Here is a 17,635-nt window from a genome sequence, read left to right as displayed (position 1 = left end):
CCTGGGTGGCTCAGTCAGCTAAGCATCTGACTCTTGATTTCTGCTCAGGTCATGATCTCAAGGTTGTGGGATCAAGCCCTGTGTCGGGCTGTGTTTGGCAAGAAGTTTTGAGATTCTCTCTCTCTCCCTCTGCCCCTTCTCCTTGCGTACTCTCTCTAAAATGAAGAAAATAAATCTTTAAAAACGAAACAGCAGTGTGCCATTTTTCACCTATTCCTATGTTTCGTACTGCTCTGAATTGGCCAAAATGTGGGGAAAAGAGCACTCATCAATTGCTGGTATAGATTGATAAATTCTCTCTCATAAAAATGTGTGCAATATAATTCAAAGTTGGTAAAACTGCAGACTTTCTGAACTAGCGATTCCATTCTTAGGATATTTTCTCTACAGAAATTATTTCAAAAAACATGCAATGATGTAGATACAAAATTATTCATCAAGCATTGCTTGCAAGAGTGAAAACTAGAAACAATTGTTCAAAACAGGGAACTGGTTTCATATATTTGGTACACTTTTCAATGGAATATCACCCAACAAGAGTACATAAAAATTATGCATAATGTAATTTTGTAATTAATAGCAAAAGATGTTCATGGTTTGCCACAAGTCCAGAAAAGCCAGTTTCAAAGCAGCACATGTAAAAGTTATATCTTCATATGCATAGAAGAAACTGGAAGAAAAATATCAAAATTTTAAGAGTTGTTTTTATCATATTTTACTTTTCCTTCTTAGTCTTCTCTATGGTCTAATTATTTCCAATAAATGTGCTATTTCTATAATAAGAGTGGTTATTTTAAAAAGCAATAGAAAAGTAGTAATTAATATTTTCTTTAATGCTTCCATCTCCTGAGTTTACTGTTTTAATTTGCATGGCTTCTTTTCATGAGGTCTTTATAATCTAAAGACATTTGCCAGAAGTTAATATTTGATTATTAGTTAATGGAAATCCCTAAATTATTGTCTGCTCTTTACCACTATGTTCATCTATTATTTCCTACCCACTTTATCCCATCAGTTCTTTATTTTTTAACTTTCTTTATAACCTTCTATTTGAAATAATTTCATTGACGTATTTGCCTACTTGTTATTTTTGTTTCTCTGCCAGAATGTCATCCCCACAAGGACAGGGACTTGAATTGTTTATGTTCAAAGCTATTTCCAGTAACCAAGGCAGTAACTGTGTAAATACACAGTGAGTGAGTGAATGAATGAATGAATGAATCTGTTTTAGAAGAGACGGTTTACTTTGCATGATTAGGCAAAAGATTCATTGCCCCTTGAGGAAGTGTTGGAATTAGATCGGTTCTTTTTCTCTGTGGAACAGTGAGGCTGACCTCCCGACATCACTCAAGTCTAGAAGTCAATAGAGCTGGCCTACAGTCCTGGTCTCACCACAAACAAGCTTCTTAAACAAGTCAGTTTTGCTGTCCTTGCAAGACTGGCCCTAATCGAAAGCTGGAAAAGGGCAAGAGACTAAAGAGGCTACTCGTGGTGCCCACACTTGTGCTGTCTTTCCTCTTCGGAGGGCTCACACACTCTTCCATGTGCCCTCATCCTCTCCTGCTCCGATCTCCCAGTTGCTGGACGGTAGGGCTGCTGAAGCCTCCGTAGACTGTACTCTGCCCATATTCTCGCACGCATGACCTCCTCACTTGCCTCTCATGAAAAACCACCTACAGGGCAGTATCCAAAAAGCTCATACAAATTGCCCTACTCTACATGCTTACCCATTTTTTTAATAATATTTTTTATTATATTATGTTAGTCACCATACAGTACATCCCTAGTTTTTGATGCGATGTTCCATGATTCATTACTTGTGTATAACACCCAGTGCACCATGCAATACGTGCCCTCCTTACTACCCATCACCAGCCTATCCCATTCCCCCACCCCCCTCCCCTCGGAAGCCCTCAGTTTGTTTCCCAGAGTCCATAGTCTCTCATGGTTCATTCCCTTTTCTGTTTACCCCCCCCTTTCTTCTTCCCTTTCTTCTCCTACCAATCTTCCTACTTCTTATGTTCCATAAATGAGTGAAACCATATGATAATTGTCTGCATGCTTACCCATTAAAATCAGAACAGTCTTGTTTTCTGCATAACAGGAACCCTTGGGCAGAATCATCGTCACTTTCTGACTTCTAAAACTCAGATGACAAAAATATGCTAAATAATTACAAGGCACATTTACCAGTCACCTAGGTGTGATCCAAGAATAAAGTTATTTAAAAATCACCATGCTTTCTAATACAGAATAATTTAATTAATAATAGATGTTATCATTACATAGACATGCAAGTCTTTAAATGCCATCAGCCCTGTGGAAGGTATAATAAGTTGGATCCACTCCTAGCTCGGTGGGCTCAAGATCTAAATTGTAAATGTGAGATATTATTATCTGAACCTCCCAGGACTACCTTGGCACTGGGAGGAATTGTATTGCAATCTTCTATTTAATCCTCCCCTGTTTTTTCCTAGATATTTATAACACAGCTGTGGAAAGGTGCTCCTGGCAGGAAGTTGGCATGCAATTTCTCAGGCTGGGAACAAATATCTGAATCAAATAGAAAAAAAAAAAAATCCAAGTGGATGAATTTGTTCAAGTTTTAGAGCTGGGGAAAAAAATCACAAAAGAGTTGAAGGTCAGGTCTAAAAAGCATTGAGTGCTCTAAGGGAATAGGTAATTACCTGAATAACCCAAGTTCCAAACCCCCTTTTCTTCAATTTTCCAAGTAACACAGGCCAAGGCTGATTTCCCTTTACGTATGGAGTTTGTGATCGTTCCATCTGAAGACACTGCATATAAGACTCTATTTTCAAGCACAGATAGACTTAACTTTCCAGAATCAGATTCTAGAAGCCTTTGATACGTAAGTAAAACATCTTCATTTGTAATAGACTGGCCCTTTTCTTTCTTTTTTGGGGGGTGGTGGGGTGGGGATGGAATGATGTGCTGTATGGTTTTCATTATTTAAAAAACGTATTGTAAGGATATAATTAAAAGCCTTTAGGAAAGATATTGAAGGTACCTAAGCATCATGTGAGACTACCTGTGCTGGAGGGAACACCAATGACTTAAGGCTGGAAGATGCAACCATTCATGGGGCTCAGAGGACACCAATCATCTTTGTTCTATGAGTGAAATCAGAGACTAGGCTTTACTATTCAGGAAACAGCAATTAATGAAACAGCTTAAAAGGGAAAGCAGTCTTTGAAAGGTGCAAAGATTACAAATCAGTTTCTGGCAGGCTGCGGAGCTACTGGCGATGACAGCACCCTTCCCTCAGGCCACAGGGCTGGACAGCGCCCACCTCCACTCAGCGGTATTGTGGGACACCCCACAGTTACCAAGGCATTTAATAGACACCGTCTCATCTGATCTTCACATTTTTTCTTTTGAGAGGGACAGGCAGAAGGTAGCTTCTCTGGAGCATGGAACAGAACTAGCAAATGGCCTACAGATATCTTCAAATAAACCAAATCAGTCACAAACACAGGCCTAGGTGAAGGTCAAGACTGGAAGATCTCAGAATTTCAAGACCCTCTGATTGTGTGAATATTGTATATATGTACTCCTACAACCTCCACCATATCTACAGAATTTTATAGAATAGATAATTAATTGCTACTCTGCTACTAATAATTGGTAATATTGAACATTTACAATTTTTCTGTACAATCTTCTAAGTATATCACATGTATTACCTTATTTTATTCTCATGATGACTCTAAAAGACATTCAAATACCCACCATCAAATGAATGGCCTGACTTTAGTCAATTAAACAGAGCTTGGTGACACTACTTCCTCTCATCACAACCACAGCATCACGACCTTCGTTGACTCTTACTGGAAGTATCTGGATGCTGGAAAAGGAAGGGAGTAATGGAGGGTGGGTAGGAGGCAGCAGTTCACCTGATCAGAAGCTCGTGTTTCTTGTCCCTGGCTCCAGGAAGCTGAATTCCACTTAAGTAGTAAAAACAATGTTCTAGAGTCAAGAGAGGACCTAACGATTAGCCCAGTCTAGGAATCTTGACCCACTCAGGATGCAATTTCACTGGTGGAATTTTTCATTAGAAAACTTCAGTGAATGTTTACTAAGTGTTTACTTAATGTTTTATATAATCTGTCCCCATAGAAGAAATAAAATACTATCCTCGGGTTCATCATCATAGTAACAGATACTATTCAGTGAATACGAATTCCATCTAGACTCTTACACAGGCTCTCATCCCCATAACCAGGAGGTTGGAATTATTGCTCCTGGCTAAAAACTGGAGCTAAGAGAGATGGAACAACTCACTTACTTGAACTTTTCAAAGCTAGTGAGTGTCAGTGCCTCTCTGAGCCAAGTTCAGCTTGACACAAGCGCCTGTGTTCTTTTCATTATTCTGTACTTATTCATGTGCCCAAGCCCCTGTTCTTGAGGAAATCATGTTTCAGAGGAAGAGAAAGACTCACTAAAAGAGAGCCGAAGGTCCAAGGCCAGTCCAAGTTCCAGGTGGTCGGTGCCATTCAAAATGCTATCATTTGTAGAAGACAGTAATGACAGTGGTCAGCAGAGGTCCCAAAGGGGATCTGGGGTGGGCTACGATTTTAGTGGGCACAGGTGAACTGACTAAAGACTCCCAGTGTTCCATCAGAAAGTTCTCTTCTTCTTCCTTTGAAGAGGTTTAACTGGGTCTTTGTCGACCAGCTGGAGATCCTATTTCCTTACCACTAGGGCCACATGAGCCTGTTATAATCATGTTAATAAGAGCAATACCCTAAAGGTAACAGAACACAAAATAGAAGGACCTGGGTTCTTGGACCTCATGGAACAGACACTCTTCCCACTATGATATGACAGAAAGAACCTTCAAACTGTCTTGAGGCACTGTATTTTGTGATATCTTTTTAACAGTAGCTTAGCTTACTCTCTGACCACGCAATGAGCCAAGCGTAGAGGTCTATTGTGAAAGGGTGATTAAATAAGATGAAAAGGCAGAGTAGAAAAACACCTACCTTGAAAAGCCAGTCATGGTCCCACTGTGGAGTACTTGGTTCACCATTTATCTATCCAGTCACATTAGTGGAGTTTCTGTGATGTGCTAGGTCCATGCTCACACTGGGGATGCACAAGACAAAAGACCTTGCCACTGTCCACAAGAATCTCAGCATCTACAGAGGACTGTAAGGAGAAAACAACCACTTAGCATTGAAATAAGTACCATGACATGCTATCGAGGGGCTGTGGGATCACAGGCAGAGGAGGCCATCCAATAAACTGCACATATCTTAAAGGACCTTGGGAGAGACACATGGACAGAATCTTAAAGGATGAGTAGATGTTGACCAGGTAAAGGCAAGTAGGCCAGGGAAGGTGGAGTCCAAAGAAAATGTTTAGGGGAGAAGTTAGCAAAAATGATGGAGAAATGAGGTGGGGGGCAAAGCATGCATTAATTAATTAATTAATTAATTTACACAAAAATATTTATAGAGCATCCATTTATTGAGTTGGTGTTACTAAATTGCTTACAATAGAGCCTGGTATATGGTAAGATCTATTGTTACCTAAAGATGAAATAATTATGCTATGCTATGAATATAGTTATAAAAGCAAGAAAGACACTGCCTCTGTCCTCTCAAAATTTAACCTAGTGGATAAGACATACTTTTTTAAAAAAATCAGGAACACTAAGATTCCATCACAACTGATAAGGAAGTAAATGAAGGTATTAGTATAATTTATGTTAGCTGATGTAACCAACAATCCCCAAATTTTAATGGCTTACCACACCAAATGCCTGTTTCTTACTCACATTACAGCTGCAGATTGGGCAGCTCTCCTTCCCAAGGTTGATGGAGGATTCAGATTCCTTCCTTCTTCTGGCTCCTTCTACTCTCCAGGAACTTCCTAAAATATTTTTCTAAATTCTCTTCATCTAATTAGTCAATGAGAGGAAGGAACAGCCTGGAAGATAGTAGATAATACCTAGCCACTAATACCTAGCCACTCCTGAATGTGATAAACATTACTTGAGCTCTTGTTTCATTGGTAGAAATGAGCCATATCATTCCACCTAGATGCCAAGGGGTAAGAAATGAAGTTCCTGAGTAGAGAGCCACTTACCGATGGAAACTCTACTTAAGAGAAGGGGATCACCACTTGTAAGACAGATGTCTGGCTCCATCACAAGGAGGTACAAGAATATATAGGTAGGGGGAGCCTAGCCACCTCTACAGAGCAGGTGAGGTTTCTCTGAGGAAGTAATATTTCAGCTAACACTGGTAAGATATGCTGGGTAATTTTAAGTATATCTTGAAACAAGGGAGGACAATTTTAATCAGGGTAGCAACATAATCTGTCCTAAATTTCAAAAAGATCACTCTGACTGCAGCATAGAAATTGGACTCATGGAGAACAGAACTCTTAGAAGAAGATGCCATGACCCAGATAAGAAATAATGAAGACCAGAACTAACAATGTAATAATGGGGTTGAAGAGGAGAGAGCAAGCCTACTGGACCTGGTAATGGATTAGATAGAGAGATAGGGAAAGGAAGGGAGTAATGATGGTGGCAAGGGATCTGGTCTGAATAACTTGAGGGAATGTAATGCAATTAAAAGAAATAAAGGACGATGGTGATTGTGGGGATGAGAATGTTGATTTCTATTTTGGATGGGTTGAATCTGAAGGAATTACTGGGCATTTAGATGCTAACGTCCTGTTGAATAAAAAAAAAATTCAAGTCTGAAATCTCAGGGTTGAGATATGGGATGGAAATCATCAGATTCCATCAGTATGACTTGAAAGTCATCAACAGAAATGAAAGTTACAGGGAAACCATGGAAATGCCTGTGACCACCCAGGCTACACTGTTTGGACTTTATCTTATGGTTAGGGAACACTTCCCATCAGCTTTCTAGGTTTCTCCCACCTGAAGGACTTCACTGCTCTTTGCAATTTCACAATGGCATCCTGTCCTCCTTCCCCAGCTCTCTCCTTCCTCAGCCACCCTCGGGATGATTGCCATCACGCCTTAAACAAACTCTATTCTTAACTTGGAGTTTATTCCTCCTTGTCTTCTTTTTATTGTATGACACATAAGCTCCATTGCCTTTACAGATTGTCGATGGATGCTGTGCAGTTTTGCACTATAGACATACTCCCCTACCCCAACCAAGCTCACATTCTTACACTGGAGTTGACAGAGACAGTTTTGAACAGCTGTTCCTGCCACTCTGCCCCAGGTTCAGAAAGAATAGCACCTCCTCGACCAAGCAGAAATGAAGAGTGCCATTTCTCTGGCCTTGTGCGCTCTGTCTCCCACACCCACATTTGCATTAGTTCTCGGCTTGTTTCCACTCGGCCAGTTTTGTTTGCATGTCTGGCACTAGGGGTGGCTCCCAGGACATTTCACAGCCCTCTTCTTTCACCCAGAAGGAAGGTGGACCACTCTGGCCCCAATGTACTGCTGAATGCCAACTGGCAGGTGGCCGGGGCCATGGGAGGGCAATGACACTGCAGGGCACTCCCAGCAGGCAGGGAATGGGGGCACCAGATTGGCACCCACAGTTGCAGCTTAACACTGTCAACAACAGCCAGAATCTTGGATGCTGAACCCTCCTGTCATTCTCCACACTCTTGGAATCTTCTCAGAGTGGCTTGAATACTAATGTAAAGGGAGCTTCTCAGAAGCCACCTTCAGTCTAGGAATCCGAGAGCTGAAATAGCATCTCATCCTCTTTTAAATTCGTAGAACATACAGATTCAGAAGGCCTTCTCTCCAGTTCTAGCTCCCATTCTCAGAAACTCACCTTCTCCTTTCCTAAGGGAGGAAGATTTCTCCCCTTCCTATACCCACTAGTGCATGACATCCACATAACCCCTCTGGAATTTTTCTCTCTCAATCACAATCCATTAAACCAAATCTCCCCACGTCCTACAGGCAACTTTGTGACCAAATGGCAACAGCTCATTTGCTTTAAGATGTGTTTCAGATATTTTCTGTTAGCCTTGGATTTCTACCCTCTTCTACCTTGCTCTATGCTTTGGGAGGCTGGCTCTCCAGGACTGCATCAATGAGCTCCTTTGCCTGCCAGCAATGGGAGTTTGGCCATTAGGAGTTTCCAGGGGGCGGTAGAGGGTGGGAAGAGAGTGAGGTCAGTGTTTATTGTCCTAGTTCCCTTCCTACCAAGCACTGCAAGTTGGATGCCTCCCTCTACTATAGGTTACATTTCTTGTTAGAAGACCCTCTCCTTATAACTACTCTCCCTGGGTTCCCATAGCTGCTTGTCCCTTCAGATCTAGGGGTGGTAATGGCTCCCTGTTATTGCTAGCCCCAGAGTACTGCAGTGTCCCTCCTTGGCTTCCCAAAGACCTTCCTATAACTTTGTAAATATTTCCTTAATTAATGCCTCCTCAAATAGCCAGTTTGAATGTGCCGTCTATTTCCTGTCAGGATCTATCATAAGAGACTCTTACAACACTACAATGGAGGTTTTGGGGCTAATTCAATTTAATACAACAAATATCAACTGAGTGTTTTCTGTGTGGCAGGTCCCATCTTTGTACTGGGGTTTTAGCAGTGAACAAAACAGAAAAATTCCTGTCTTCATAGAGATTACATTCTATTGAGGGGGGATAAACAATTTTTAAAATAAATAAGCAAACTATAGGCTGGCAGGTGATAAATGCTATGAAGAAAATGTAAATCAGGCAAAGGAGATAGGGAGTGGCAGGGTTTGAGAGGCATGCAATGCAATTTTATATATGGTGGCCAATGATGACCTCAATGAGAAGAGACTGGTATAAGAATGCAGTGAGGACACAGACAAGTATAGTACATGGACTGTTGCCACAAGAGAGTCCACACACAGGTTAAGAAGACAAGATGAACACACAGGATATTACATGTGCCAAAAGAAAACAATTGAAAAGATGTCAAAATAGCAGTAGATGATTAAATGTCAGTCAAGAATATGATAGTAAGTCTTACCATGCCATAGGTTGGGTTCTTTGTGAAGCAGGCTGAAATGAGTTTGTGAGTTTCACATGTGGGTAGAAGTACCCTTGAATAGGAAGGAATCAGGACTGGGTATAAGAAGTCAAACTGCACTATAGGCCTGGCAGCCTCAGCCAACTATTCAGGGAACTCTGGAGTTAAAATGGCCCATCAGAGTGGCCTCCTGTTGGACTAAAGTGGCAGAGCCTTTGTACCCTCACCTTGGTTAGTCACTGGATGTGGGCCCCCTGGAAAAACATGGCTAGGGGCTAGTCACTTCTCTGAAACTAGATATCCCTGCACGAGCTGAGAGCTGACAACTGTTAACAGTACTGTGAGTAGTTGCAACAAGTCCTTCTTCAGGAGGGATCAGGACAGCATATCTCCATGTCCACTACACCCATGTACTAAAAATACTTGAAAATGAGATGGTAAACCATCATCTGTGTATCCTTGAGAATCAGAGTTACTAGAGACTGCATAGTAAACATCTATGATCTGGAAGCTGAACCCGGGGAAGATTCTAGAATGGATTGTTAAAGCAATGGCTTTTGGTCTCTTAGAAAATGTGATAAAATTGAAGAACAAGTTCCCCAAGAACAAATCCTGCCAGATTACTCTCACTTCTTTTGATAGTATTATCAAATTAGTCCATTGGAAATTTGATAGACAGAATATGGCTAGATTTTAGAGATATTATAAAGATGCTCTCATCAGAGTGGCATGCTAGACTACATGCCTGCCATCCCAATCTCCCTTTCCAGTTTCATCAGCTTAGTCAGCCCTGTAAGACACAGATCTTCTGAAAAAATGATTCTACTCCCCTCTTCCTCTCCCACAGTTGTTTGAACAAGCATGACCAAGGGGAATCAATCTGCCATCAGCCAATGGCCAATCAGATGCTCTCCTTCTAGAACTTGAACTGAGAGAGAGAGACAGAAAGAGAAAGAAAGCAAGAAAGCAAGCAAGAAAGAAAGAGAACAGACAGAGGATGGAAGGGATGAAAATCTAGGTCCTGGGATAAGTATGTCCATGTAGAAATGGTGCCCAAGTTGGTATCATGGAAAGTCAAAGTTGAAGGGAGATGAAACTAGGAATCTCCCAGAAGTAGTCAACCTATAGTGAGAAAAATGCAGGAGATCTGGAGTGTGGGTGAACTCTTGAGCGAGAAATGAAGAAAGAACACGACTGATAATTTTCCAATTCCATAGGACCCAGCAATATTTCCTACAATTAAGTTTATGAGATTCCCTGTGTCCTTATGAGTCTATTTTCACTTAAGCCACTTTGAATAAGTTTTCTATTACTTGTAATCTAATAATGCCTAAAATGAGTCTCTAATCATATCCTTATGCATTGGCTAATGTACTGATAATGAGCCAAATGACAATATATCAGACGGGCTATTAATTGGTTGAAAAAACATATCGAGGAAATAGTGCTTGTCGATAGATACCTAGAAGGGATTCTAAATGACTGCCATAAGGTGATGTCTTCATGGCTGAGGCATTCAAATGTCTCGTCAATAATTAGAATGTTCCATGAAAGTTGGTATCATGACCACCTTATAAAGCGCCACATTCAACACACAGTTTAGCAGAGAGTAGGCATGCAGTAAAAAATACTTAAGTGAATAAAGACATAGATTCTGCAGATAACAAGAATCCAAGGAAGACAATGATTCTGAAGAATGAGAGAATTAGGAGTTAGCATGGTAAACTGATTCTTTTTTACAAGAATAAAAGCAAAGTTCTGGAAATGAGTCCAAAATACCAACAATGCGTCTTAGGAGCATATTGAATTAAGAAATTTAGGGGTGTTCCTCAGGTGTGGGCTCAAACACCAGCAGCAAGACGATGAATGTACAAAGGGATTGATGAGACTTAGGTTGTTTTCATGACAGTAGCACATCTGAAGAAGACGCTGGTCCTTCTCAAGTGTCACCAGTCAAACCACGGGTGGAATATCACACTCAGATCTGGGTCCCACTTTAAATAGCAACACACGAACTAGAATATAGGGACCAGAATGGCAAAGGGACTCAAAAGGTATTCCAGAAAGGCTCAGGAATGAGTAACCTGTAGAAGCTCAAACTCGTAGCCGATAGGGTGGTGAAGGAAGGCAGCCTTCAAGCTTCTGAACAGTTATCACCAGAAAGAAGTTGACTATTAAGTCTCTCCCAGGAGACGAAAGACTAAGACCCATGGATGGAATCGATATTCTTTCTATCAACACACTACTCACTGAGCAACCTACTTTCAGCCACTCATTATCTTGGTACTGGTTAGACTGTGCATCACAAAGTGGACAGTCTCTGCCCTCATGGAACTTCTGGTTTATTTTTTTAAAGATTTTATTTATTTAAATTTATTTTAGGGAGAGAGAGAGTGCACACGTGAGTGGGGGAAGGAGCAGAGGGGAAAAGAATCCCAAGCAGACCCACACTGACCTTGGAGCCCAATGGAGGTGGGGCTCGATCTCATGACCCTGAGACCATAACCTGAGCTGAAACCAAGTGTCGGTCACCTAACCAACTGAGCCACCCAGGTGCCCTGGAACTTACTATTCAATAGGGATACTGGCACTAAACAAGAAATCATGATTTAAGGTATCAAAAAGGGCTATGAAGAACAAGCAGAAGGTATAGTCAGAGTTCCCTGAGGTCTTAGGAAATTATTTGTTTTGATTTCCTCTTCGTTTTATATTATTTTTGTTTTAAGAGTTTAAGGAACTGAAAACCAATGTTGCTGAGGCCTTGTGGGTAAATGGAAGAATGGTGAATCATTGGGAGACCAATTCAGATGCTAGATCAGGGGACCAGGGAAGAGATATGCAGTCTTGGGTTAAACTAGGGGTGGGGGAAATGCAAATAGAGAGAAGTCATTATATATTTAAGATTTACTTTGGAGGAAAAGTCTAAAGGACTTCCGGATATATTGGACAGACATAAGACCTTCCTTAATTCACATTCTTTGATATATTCTTATCACCCAGACAAAAAACTGGCCTAAAATATTTTATAGTATGTGTAAAGGAAGTGTTTATTGAGTCGGTGAGACAAATTTGGAGGGAAGGGATTTGAAGGGAATGTTTAACCTCCTTCAGAGAGTAAATATTTTTAAGGGCTTAAGTAAATGCCATCATTAAAGTAGACTCGCAGGATCTCTATAATTTGAAATAAATTTCTGAAGCTCAGGCTTCTTACAGATCCAAATGAGTCTTTATCCCCTGATCGTTATTCATTCAAAAACTTTTATTTAACATTTAAAATATACGAGAAGCCATGTGGGTTGCAAAGATGAATCAGGAAAGGGCTTGTACAAAAGTAATAGGAACACAGAATGTGTCCTAACTCAGGGTCCCTATGACAAGTACAAACTAAATGATCTAGGGAAACAGTGAAGGTTTTATTTGTTCTGTGCCTTGAAAGAGAGGCAGGGTGGGGGCGTTTAGAAGTAGATAATTAGAGGCAAGTAGTAGACACAGTAGTGAGAGGGTAAAGAACATGGACTGGGTCCATAAGAATGTTAAAATGCAAAAGGTAATAACTAGAAAAATGTTAGTGAAGCATTTAATGAAATTATGAAAAATAGAAGGAAGAGAATTTTTTCCCCAAATGTACCTTATGTGTCACAGATTCATTCAAATTGGATCTCAGAAGGCAAACTCTCCAACCCCACCGGTTTTCCTTATTGCCTGGCTGTGACTTGGCCACCTGAGCCAGACCCTCAGACCCCAGCGGCCTTTCTACCATGGCAAAAACACAAATAAGTATTGACCTAACACCCAGATTTTTTCATTAGACCTTGTTTCCACTTCAATTTTCTTTCAAACTTTGAGTGATATTGTCCCTTTGTAATTAAGCTCTGAGCTCATCCAAATACCCCACGAGGTACTATTTTCAACGAGGGCTCCGAGGTGCCAAGTAAGCCCACAGGCCTTTACCTGGGACACAAATACTGGAGGCTTTCCTGAGTTTCTTTGTGTCTTTTCTTTCTCCTATCAATCCCAAATAAGGCTGCATACTTCCAAAGAAGACGTAAGCAGAGCACGTTCTGGGGATTCTATGTCCAAATAGGGACAAGGAAACATGGGGTTGACGGTTAGACACAGAGAAAAGCAGCAGCAAACACCCTTCTCACCTCCAAAAGAGCTATTCTACCTCCTTTTGTCCAGAAAAACCAGATACTTTTCTTTGAAAGACATTCCCCCGTAATATGACATTCTTTCTTTTAAAACGTCAGTGACTTTCATTAGTCAACTGTCGGTGGATACTTCTTTTAAACTATTTTTTCCAGTAGCAGTCAGGGAATGGAAACGATCTCTCCATTCTTACCTTGCTGGCTAATCCTATCTACTTAGGAAAAAAATGACGGTTCAGGATTAAGAAGAAGTAGGACTAAACCTACACGAGACACACCATGATCTTGACTTCACTATGGCTCTGTACTAACCTGAGATTTCCAGCCTTGCTAATTAGGTAATGACAATCAGGAGCCTCAGATCACACCCAGCAATCTGCTGTCTCTGGCAGCTTCGTCTTTATGCTGCTGACGTCACCATTTGTCTGGTCCTAGGGACCCCACTGCCTGCATTGCCCTCAAGGGCCACCTCAGGCGTTCCCACACTAAAGAGTGGTTTATTTAACTTAGCACAGCAAGGGGGGTAAAAGATGGTGAGGTTCACAGAGTAACAACCACCTGCCCTCTCTTACTAGATATTTCACATTGGAGATCTGTTATGATAAAGGCACTGACATTACTTACGTCAGATAACTGAATTAGAATGAAAATACCATTGTTCCTAGTATTGAGAAACATAAATGATAGCATTGAAACAGGCTCACCACAAAATTAGCTTATTTCTATGAGGCTGTCATTCAGCAGAGGCCTTGTCAGACTGGCCTGCTCCCACAGCTCGTCCTCCCCTGAGAGCCCCACCGCAGGCGGACAGAAGAGAGCCACCCTCTCACACCGGCTGGCAGAGGACAGACCTGGAGCAGAGATCTAACAGCTACAGTAGGCTCTTCCCTGGACGTACCCCCGGGGCCCAAAAAGATCCATGTAAAGATAGACTAATGCCCCATGAAACCTCTCTGGAGGATTTTATTGCTGGAGAAAAAAATTCATAAAAAGCTGAAGAGATAGTAAAAATAACCATCTTAAAGTATTTCTCTGTACTAATGTCAGGTCAAAATCCTCTGGGAAACACCAGAGTGGGTAATATAGTCTTCCTTCCACGCAAGTCTGGCTTTCTCTCTACTCCAGTTGCCAGCTGGTGTCTTCCCAGAATGGCCCCGTTCACCATACGACCCCCTCCCCTGAGTTCCTAGAGCAGATGTATGCACCATTCATCACTACTTAGTAGACCTCTCTAGAACCCCTCTGTGGAACTACTGCTCACCTGTCCCATGGACATTTAACTTTCACAGGTATCAATGACTTCTACTCCTGGTAAGAAGGTCAGACATGTGAGATTAGGACCTTGGTTACCGTGTTTCTGGTTCACCCGCAGAATCTATTGCAGACTAAGTAGGTATACAGTAGGTGCTGCTTAACTAGAAAGACTGGTGCTGGGAAATCCCAGAATCAAGAGTGACTTTATACAGCACATAGAGCTGCCACACAAATGGACTTCCGTACCACTGAACATGGGACCACACACAAAGCATAAATCAAAGCACAGTATAACCCATTTTTACTTTTTTTTAAAGTAAGTGATAATGCCCTCAGGGCCTGAAGAACTCAGGATTAATGCACTGAAAAGCCAGCAGAGGAGCCCGATGAAGTGCTCATGGTCAAGGTCATCAGAAATATTTCCGTGGTGAGCATTTCTGAATGCAGGCATTGCCTCTCTGAAGGACACACGATCCACACTCCTGATCCCCCTTCTCAGCCATCAGAGCATAAGAGCCCCACATCTGGACTCCTGCGGAAATGAAGCCTGTGCTAGGAACACGTAAGGAGAAAAGCAGGGTGACTTTGTGTGGACTTTATCTGGTATTTATTTCCAGGATGAGCTTCTTAGTATTAACCAGAAAGGAAATTATTAAATAATAATAGAGACCAATGTGGCAGCTTTTCAATAGACTTCAAGTTCAGGAAGGCAGCCTCCTTTTAGGAGAATTCTGACTTGATCTTCACTTAGTCCCCACTCACCACATCCATCACTTCATTACCTGGCCAACATACCTAAGTGGCCAATGCATTAGTGACTGTGCACATGAAGGTTCCATCTGCTGAATGGTGTCAGCGCCTTTCTCTCCCCAGCCCCACTCCTTGGTAGACACTGAGGAGCTGCAGTCTACACCCTCAGCTCCACTTACTTCCCCCTGCGTAAACCTGCTGGATAATGTAATGCCGTGGAAGAGTCCAGGTTTACACACTGGACAGTGTTGGGTTTAAATTCTAGGTCCTTCCTTTGCTAGCTGTGAGTACAAAGGTAAGTTAGGTGACATCTAAGCCCCAGCTTTGAAATGGAAATAATAGTAAATTTTCACTTTTTTTTTTTTGGAATGTCTGACAGGTGCTCAATAGATGTTATTTCCCCTCGGTCATCCTCACCAAGCCCCTGCCCCTGGGAGCAGGACCTGTATGTCCATAGCCTATACCTCTAGAAGGATTCTTGCCCTAATTCACTAACCACAGGAACCAAGATCCACTCATTACCCTGCCTCCAAATGCCTCCCCAGCCTGCGTTACCTGCTGGCATTCTCTGTCCACCAGACCGGACCCACTTCAATGGATGCAAGCCCAAACACAGCTCAAAATCAGCATGTTACTTTGAGGAACTGTCGTTTGGAGTCCTAGACAACACCACCTTACCCCACCCACACCCAACCTCACTTCCTCTGCCTCTGGGCCATGGACCATGCAACATCCCAGCACAGCTTCCTGGGGAGTCTTGGGTGGGAGATCCATTTCAAGGCTAGGGAAAGAAAATAGACACCTCGTTTGCATCATTTGACCTAAAGTCTAAAAGTCCTTTATCAGATTCTTTTGTTGTGTGAAAAAGCCCTAGTCAGAAAAAATAAATATAAATATTATATAAAGAGAGGAAACAGTTATATAAGCAGCCATCCAGATTCTGTCTAATGAAGGGAGGCTATAAAAACCCATGGTTAAGTGTAGATCTTCATGAGGCAAACTGTGCAAGTTTGAAACCTGAATCTATTGTGTCATTTGGGACAATTTGCTTAATCCCTCTGTGCCTCAATTTCCTCATCTGTAAAATGAGGATGTTAACAGCACCTACCTCATGACGACATTGTGAGTATTAAATAAATTAATGCACTTAAAGCACTTGGTACCATGCTCGCCACATGGCAAGTGACTATGTCGGCTGGTACTCCTCCCTGCAGAGGCTGCTTTCCGTCGATGGACATCATCAGACTTAGAGGAAATTCACACCAATCCCCAAATGTTCTGTATAAACAATTCTCAGGGTGGAGTACTGTTAAGAGTTCAATTGTGTCCTCCTCCAAATTCACATGTTTGAGTCCTAACCCCAGCACCTTAGAATGTGCCCTACTTGAAAACGTAGATCCAGTTGTTAAGATGAGTAGGGTGGGCGTAGGGTGGGCTCCTCATCCAGCATGACTGGTGTTGTTATAAAAGGGGGAAATTTGGACCCAGACACATACCAAGGGGGAGGATGTGAAGATGAATGTAGAGATCAGAGCGATGTTCCTAAAAACCTAAGAACACCAAAGATTGCCCACAAACCACAGGAGCTGGGAGAGGGGCATGGGACAGCCCTCAGAAGGACCCAGCCTGGCCAGCAAATACCTTGATCTGAGATTCCTCACCTCCAGAATCAGGAGACAATTAATTTCTGTTGTTAAAGTCACCAAGTTCACGTTAGTGTGTTACAACAGTGCACACACACACACACACATACACGTACACACACACTTCACTGTGTAATCAATGTCCAATGAGTGAGGACAATTGGTGTTTCAAGAGTTCAGATCTAGGTAGTCAGGAAAGGCTCTATTTAGAAAGGTACCCAAATACATTCCAGCACTGGGTAGAAATAGTTAAATTCCTACAAACTTCCTTAAAGCCAAAAAACAACAACAAAAATCCAACCTTGTGGATCCTGCCTGCCCCTTTCCAGGCTGTCTCTAATTCTAGCTGCATCTTTCTCAGCACATCCTTTGGGGTGTATCTGTCCAACCCACCGTCGCTCTCACACACATGTGAAATTCCTCCCCTTTTGTTCCTTCAACTTTCCTTGCAAAAGCTGCTTCACAGCAACAATCCCATTAGCTTTACAAATGCCGTTTGGAAACCCAAGCAGAGCCGCTGCTTTCTCAGGTGGTTGGGAATTGGGCACTACAAGTGATTTTTTTTATCCCAATTTCAGGGTCACGCTGCTCAGATATTCAGAGTGGGGCGAGAGAGATGAGTGGGAGAAAATCTTCCCCCAACAGGAATGTGCAGCTTTCCCTGGAAGGCACTGACGCCACAACAAACAGATAAATAATAAATATTCTTTTACTAAAATGATAAGTCTCACTTCAGTAAGCAACACATTATGCACCATACTGGTGTAATAAAGCGCACATCCCCTTGAATCATTCCCACTAATACAATGTATTCAGTGCTCATATGATTACACTTTTACAGCCTGTTAGCAAAAACACAT

General features: G+C 41.9%; 1 long non-coding RNA gene across 4 annotated transcripts in view; it reads right to left on the bottom strand.

Moving 5' to 3' along the window:
* Positions 1-1,018: 1,018 nt before the first annotated feature.
* LOC123000882 (uncharacterized) overlaps positions 1,019-17,635 on the bottom strand; it is a 55,609-nt gene continuing 38,992 nt past the window's right edge. For 2 of the 4 annotated variants that reach the window (XR_006409242.3, XR_006409243.3), the window contains exons 5-7: positions 5,004-5,169; positions 3,751-3,865; positions 1,992-2,140 (exon numbers count right to left, since the gene is read on the bottom strand). This is a non-coding gene — a long non-coding RNA (uncharacterized LOC123000882). Of the gene's footprint in view, positions 3,866-5,003; positions 5,170-17,635 lie in introns of all 4 variants that reach the window. The other 2 variants (XR_006409241.3, XR_008959686.1) reach the window with 1 other exon arrangement.

This window comes from Ursus arctos, unplaced genomic scaffold, assembly GCF_023065955.2.
Source record: "Ursus arctos isolate Adak ecotype North America unplaced genomic scaffold, UrsArc2.0 scaffold_17, whole genome shotgun sequence".
Classification (NCBI taxonomy): Eukaryota; Metazoa; Chordata; class Mammalia; order Carnivora; family Ursidae; genus Ursus; species Ursus arctos.
Note: the sequence above shows the minus strand (reverse complement) of the source record. Positions and strands in the feature narration are given on the sequence as shown.